Source organism: Tenrec ecaudatus, chromosome 3, assembly GCF_050624435.1.
Source record: "Tenrec ecaudatus isolate mTenEca1 chromosome 3, mTenEca1.hap1, whole genome shotgun sequence".
Taxonomy (NCBI): domain Eukaryota; kingdom Metazoa; phylum Chordata; class Mammalia; order Afrosoricida; family Tenrecidae; genus Tenrec; species Tenrec ecaudatus.
In genome coordinates, this window is record NC_134532.1 from 156064740 (window position 1) to 156071986 (window position 7247).

Here is a 7247-nt window from a genome sequence, read left to right on the forward strand (position 1 = left end):
AATGATTTTAGAAAATTGCACTATAGCAAGACAGGTAAATATCAATGAAGCAGAGATTATTAATTTTCCTCAATTTTATTTATTTTGTTGCCAAACACCTACTGATTCAGCAGTTCCTACCTGCACAATTCAGTGACACTGATTACATTCTTGAAGCTGCGCAAACCATCTCTTTCTCCTTTCTAGAATTGTTCTTCCTTCATTAACACGAACCGCTGCCGTGTAAGGTTCCTTTCTAATGTTTTGAATTCTGCTGTCAGTTTGACCATATTTAGATAGTTCCAAAATGAGAAAAATTCTCAAGGCCAATATTTTTTATTAGTTTTTATTGTTTGGCGTTACTATGACTTCAGGGGATGTTTTAAGTTTATGTTTAAAGATTATCTCAGGAAAATTGTTTCAGGGGTTCATTTAGTCTCCAAGGGTCCAGAAAGCGTAGAATATATGAGAATGTGAATTATATGAGAATGTGAATTTTTGTTCAGTATTTCCCCTCTTTTGATCAGGATTCTTTTAAGGAATTTCCTTTTTCTTTCTTAAAATTTAATTATTTTATTGAGGGCTCTTACAGGTCTTATAACAATCCATTCACCCATTGTGTCAAGCACATTTGTACATTTGTTGCCATCATCATTCTCAAAACATTCTCTTTCTACTTGAGCCCTTGGTATCAGCTCCTCATTTTGCCTGCTCCCTCTCCCACCCTTATGAATCCTTGACCATTTATAAATTATTATTTTCATATCTTATACTGACCGCTGTCTCCTTTCACCCACTTTTCATTGTCCATCACCCTAGGTGTGTGTGTGTTATACGTCAATCATTGTGATCAGTTCCCGCTTTTCCCCCACACCTTCCCTCTACCATCGCCGTATCACTACTCTCATTATTGGTCCTGAGGGGGTTATCTGTCCTGGATTCCCTCCGTCATGAACTCTTATCTGTTCCAGTGTACATGGTCTGGTCTAGCTGGATTTGCAAGGTAGAATTAGGGTCATGATGGTGGGGGGAGGAAACATTAAAGAACTACTGCACCCTGACTGGCTCATCCCTGACTGTGACCCTTCTGTGAGGGGATGTCCAATGAGCTTTGGGTCTCCACTCCATATCCCCCCACCCACCCCATTCACCTTGGGTAATATTTTGTTCTGGGTCTTAGATGCCTGACACCTGATCCCACTGACACCTCATGATGACACAGGCTGGTGTGCTTCATCCATGTGGACTTTGTTGCTACTCAGCTAGATGGCCACTTGCTATCTTCAACCCTTTAAGACCCTAGACACTATATCTTTTGATAGCTGGGCACCATCAGCTTTCTTCACCACATTTGCTATGTACCCAATTTGTCTTCAGTGATCGTGTCAGGAAGGTGAGCATCACAGAATACCAGGTTATTAGAACAAAGTGTTCTTGCATTGAGGGAGTACTTGAGTAGAAGCCCAATGACCATTTTCTATCTTAATACTTAACATATAAATATATGAACATAGATAAATTTCCCTATAATTCTATATAAAATATTTACATATGTGCATGCCTGCATTTAGACCTCTGTGAATGTCCTTTACTTCCTAGTTCCTTTCTCTATTTCCTTTTACTTTCCTTTTGTCCCACTATCATGTTTGACTTTTATTTGGCTTTCATTAATTCCTCTTGGCTATATTGCACTTGATTAAGCCCCACCAGGCATCCCATACTCCCCTCGCCATCAATTTTAGAACACTTGCTGTTCCCTTGTCCCTGGGTTTGTTGGCTACCCCCTCCCTTTCCCCCTCCTCCCACTCTTCCACATTCCACAGAACTATCTGGTCCATTGTTTTGTCCTTGGGATTGTTTATCCTGCCTAACATCTAGATAACAACAACAGCAACAAAAAAGGAATCCTATAAATAGTTACACGACTGTCTGGTGATCTTTACGAGTGTTTTCCAGTGCATTTTAATGAGTTGCCCCGCCTTGGCCCCTAAGTCTATTTTTGGTATTCCTCAGGGGCTTCATTGCTTTGCTTCCCTTGCTGCTCTGTTGCACGCCCTTAGTGTTTTACCCCGGTATGGTGGGGTCAGGGCGGGCCTCTTTCCTGCACTGTTTCTCACGTTGTCCCCCTAAATGCTATGGGTCAATGAGGGACATCATGCGTCATGCTGGAGCCAGTGCTATGGTCCTCTCCTTGCACTGGCTGCTCTGAGCAGGAATATCATCCTCGGGTCCTAGTGGGTCAGGATGTGTTCCATGCTCTTTCTCTCTCCTTCCAAGTTTGCTCCTATTGTGTTTTGTGGAGACATGCCCCTCTCCCCTAGATGTAGCTTCAGTGCTGTCCTCTGTAGTACATTCTTTTGGAGAGAGGATCCACGTAGTTTGGATTGGAACCAGCCATGCCAATTTCTCTATTGGTTTGCTGCTTCATGCCTGTAGGTTGCAGTCACATCTTGGTGTACCAGGTTGAGGTCTGGTCCCTCGCTCCTCTCATGGGGAGCTTCTTCTATGGAATTTTCAATCAAACTCTACCAATACTAGCCAATCATCATTTATTCAGTTCTTCTGGTTTTAAAGCACAACAGGCAGTTATTCTTTGAAGCAACTAGCCAACTAGCCACACATTCCATATCTTGCTTTTTTTTTTTACCAACAGGTAGTTTATTATTTCATACAGTTAATATATAAATAAGAACAATAAAAGTGGCACACAAGACTGGTTATAAAGTTTTAAAATATTAATGAAAAATATTAAATAATACCTGATTTTAAAAAATGAAATGGTTGTTTAAGATAGTTCCATATTGTTCATGATTGCTGACCTCATTTGCAATATTTATCACTTAAAAAATCATTTTATTGGGCCTCATACAATTCTTATCACAATCCATCCATCCATCCATTGTGTCAAGCACATTTGTTACCATCAACATTCTCAAAACATTCGCTTTCTACTTGAACCCTTGATATCAGCTCCTCATTTTACCCCCTCCCTCCCCGCTTCCTCTTCCCTCATGAACCCTTGATAATTTACAAATTATTATTCTGTCATATCTTATGCTGTTTGATGTCTCCCTTCACTCACTTTTCTGTTGTCCATTCCCGCAAGGAGGAGGTTATATGTAGATCCTTGTTTTCAGTTTCCCCTTTCTGCCCCTCCTTCCCTCAACCCTCCAGGTATTGCCACTCTCACCACTGGTCCTGAAAGGATCATCTGTTGTGGATTCCCTGTGTTTCCAGTTCCTTTCTATACCTGTGTACATCCTCTGGTCTAGCCAGATTTGTAAGGTAGAATTTGCATCATAATAGTGGGGGAGGAAGCATTTAAGAGCTAGAGGAAAATTGTATATTTCATCATTGATATTCTGCAGCCTGACTGGCTCATCTCCTCCCCACAACCCTTCTGAAAGGGGGCGTCAGTTGCCTACAGATGGACTTCAGGTCTCCACTCTCCACTCACCCTTATTTACAATGATATGATTTTTTGTTCTTTGATGCCTGATAACTGACCCCTTCTGCACCTCGTGGTCACACAGGTTGGTGTGCTTCTTCCATGTGAGCTTTGTTGCTTCTGAGCTAGTTGACTGCTTGTTTATCTTCAAACCTTTAAGACCGCTGGTGCTATATCTTTTGATAGCTGGGCACCATCAGCTTTCTTCACCACATTTGCTTATGCACACATTTGTCTTCAGTGATCGTATCGGGAAGGTGGGCACCCACTGATATGATTTTTTGTTCTTTGATGCCTGATACCTGGTCCCTTCTACACCTTGTGGTCACACAGACTGGTGTGCTTCTTCCATGTGGCTTTGTTGCTTCTGAGCTAGTTGACTGCTTGTTTATCTTCAAGCCTTTAAGACCGCTGGTGCTATATCTTTTGATAGCCGGGCACCATCAGCTTTCTTCACCACATTTGTTTATGCACACATTTGTCTTCAGTGATCGTATCGGGAAGGTGGGCACCCACTGATATGATTTTTTGTTCTTTGATGCCTGATACCTGGTCCCTTCTACACCTTGTGGTCACACAGACTGGTGTGCTTCTTCCATGTGGCTTTGTTGCTTCTGAGCTAGATGGCTGCTTGTTTACCTGCAAGCCTTTAAGACCCCAGCCATGTCTTACTGTTCATCTTCACTCCTCTTTCTCTGTTGTTCCAGGTACCCAGGCTGTGTTTTGAATGGCCCAAACCGACAATATCCAATCTTAATTAATATTGAATAAAGGACATAAGAGCTCAATTGCTATAGTTTATTGTGCCAACCTGGCCGATAAACACAAGTAGGATTAACTGAAGGGCAGAGGGATAAATGGCTCGGTGAGCCTCACCTTGGTTGTTCTGTGCCTCAGTTTCAAGGGGTACACTACCTGTGGGATGCCCAGTCTGTGGACTGTGTCGCTGTAAGTTGAGGTCCCTTTAAGCCCACATGATTGGAATGTTCATCTCTGGAGCTGGGGACCGACAGTTGATGACAGTTGGGGACCTGCCTTGCTGTTTGCTGCCTGGAGATATATAGCCCAGCTCTCTCTACAGAAGGGGACTGGCAACTGACAGCTCTCAAGCCTTAAAGAACTGCTAGTGTCTCACTGCTTTATAATTAACTGTTAATTTCTTGTATTATCTATCTGTATAAAACTTAATGGTTCATTTCTTGAATTATATATCTATCTTTATAAATATATTTATATATAATTACTAGCAATCTGGTTTGTCTCTCTTGAGAACCCTGTCCAATACATCAGCTCAATATTATTTTCCAGTTTTTCTTGTGTTAAAATATAATTCCTACATGTTCTTTCTGCCCTATCTTACTTATCAGCAACTGTTTGATTCACATCCTTCTAAAAATAGGTAGCACACCAACGTACAAGGAGGTATACATCAGAGATAAGACCTTTTCCTACAATCCTCAAATAGATACAAACAAAAGTTAGAGATAGCTATGATTCAACCATAAATAGGAAAAAGGTAAATATAATTTCTATTTTAAAAGAACAGAAGTCTAATGATTTTACAGTGTAACAGTTTTCTTCAAGATTATTCAATGTCTATTCTCTTCACGTTTATATCACTAAAGGTCACATTAAATGTTTTTTCTTTTTAAATTTTAGAAACACATTTAACCCAACTATACATTTAATTCTCAGTCCTGAGGATATAAACACTACTTTATTTTTTAAATGCCATTTTTCTAAATAATCACAGTTTATTAAAAAGGAAAAAGAAACTTCTTCAACTACAAAAATGCCTGTATACCCTACCCACTAATTTTAATAATAGTTTTAGTGACTCCATAATAATCTATTATATAGCTGAACCACATCTATTGAATAATTTCTCTATTGTTGCACATTAATAATGCTTGTAAATTTGCATTATTTTAAACATAGCATGCCATGCAATATCACAATGTTACACACACACACACACACACATAATGGTTATTTGGAGTAGATTTAAAATTAAAAAAATACTTAACCCTACTTTCTTTGCTGATACACCTATTAGTTTTCTATGTTTGTAAGTCTTGTTAGGTAACAGCCAGAATAGCCCAAATTGCTGAGAATAAGAGCTCTATTTCTTTTTAAAACATTTTATTGTGGTTTGCATTGAAGTTTGCAGAGCAAATTAACTTCATATTCAACCATATATATGTAGGCCCCTTTTTTTTTGAAGCTCAGTAGCACCCACAGTGGTCATTTGAACAGAGAGATAAACAATTGAGTGCTTGACAGAGAGAAGCCAAGAGGGTTATGAGAGCCTAGCAGAGGACCGTTTCTAGTCTGGAGACATGGGGTAGAACATCAAGAGGGAGGCAAGGCTTCAGGAAAGTGTTGGCACTTCAGTTAGCTCTTTGGGGACTTGACATAGTGAAGACAGGGAAAAGAGAAAGGATTCGTGGTCTGGGCTTATGGAATGGCAAATGCACCAGCACAAAGATGAGGAAAAAAGCATCTTAGACATTATTGCTATGTATGTGTGAGTGGCTTGACTGTTTCAGGAAATTTATTCTTTTGTTTTCTATGATACTTAATTTAGAATTTTCTTAGCTTGGTGAAGGGAGTGCTCAGATATTGTTTGGATTTCCAGCCTCTTTATAGCTACCCTCTCCCACTACAAGTAGTGATTCATTTTCTATTAAAATATAAATAAAACTGATATTTTTATTTCAATTATAATTTGTTTATAGCATCTTAATTTGTAAGATTATAAAACAAGGAGAAAATCCTTAATTTTTCATGTGTTTAGAGAATTTGTTTTGTGGAAAATGCATTAAGTTAATTAATGAGACTAATAACAGAATTCTGCAAGTTACAAGATGTTCAATTAACCATAGCTGCCCTTTGGGAACATTTCCTGGACTTCAGTGATCCATTAGAGGTGTTCAGAACCTAAGGCGAAGCTTCAAGCACAACACAGGAGAGAATTGTCTAATAATTAGAACAATAGACTGGGAATTGGTTACCTTGAGTTGCGTTTTTGCTGTGGTACGTTTTTCTGTCTGACCTTGGGCAAATTTCAAAATGTTTGGGGCTTCTTTACCTTTAAGATGTTGATACTTGCTTGATTTTAAGTCTTTTGAGTTTTTTTGGATAAAAACTGTTTTATAAGCTTGTTTATTATCAAGAAATGACAGATACAGAAGTTATTATTAACTATGATAGGCATGTTAATACACACTCCCTTCCCACAAAGATTTAAAACAAACAAACAAACAAACAAACAAACCCAAAATGCTAATGGAGTTAAATTACTGGGTTGCCATCAGCACACTTTTTCTTCCTCTTCTACGTGATATTCATCTTTGATAGAAGAGTTAACTGTAAGCAGTGACCAGTGGGTAGAAGTTATATTTGCATTATTCTTCTCAGGTCAAACTTATTTAATGACTGCAGACCTTGCTTATTTCATTGGGTGGCTTTATAGATGTCACAACCATGAATGTGTAATATTTCTTCTTCTAATGCAGGGAAAATGACCTGATAAATATATGGAAGCCTAAGAAGTAAATAAATGAATACATGTAGACAAAAACACTAAAATCATAGAAGGGAGAGAATTTCCTTATTTTAACAGTTTTATTGGCGCTTCATCCACATGTCATACAATTCAACAGTTCAGTCATATCAAGAAGAGTTGTACAATTTTTACCACAATCAATTTTAGAACATTTCCTTCCTCCTTGCTCTCATTGTAATGCCTGTAATTATTTTTTTCAATTTTGCAAAAATATACACAACAAAACATTCTCCAGTTCAACAACTTCTACAT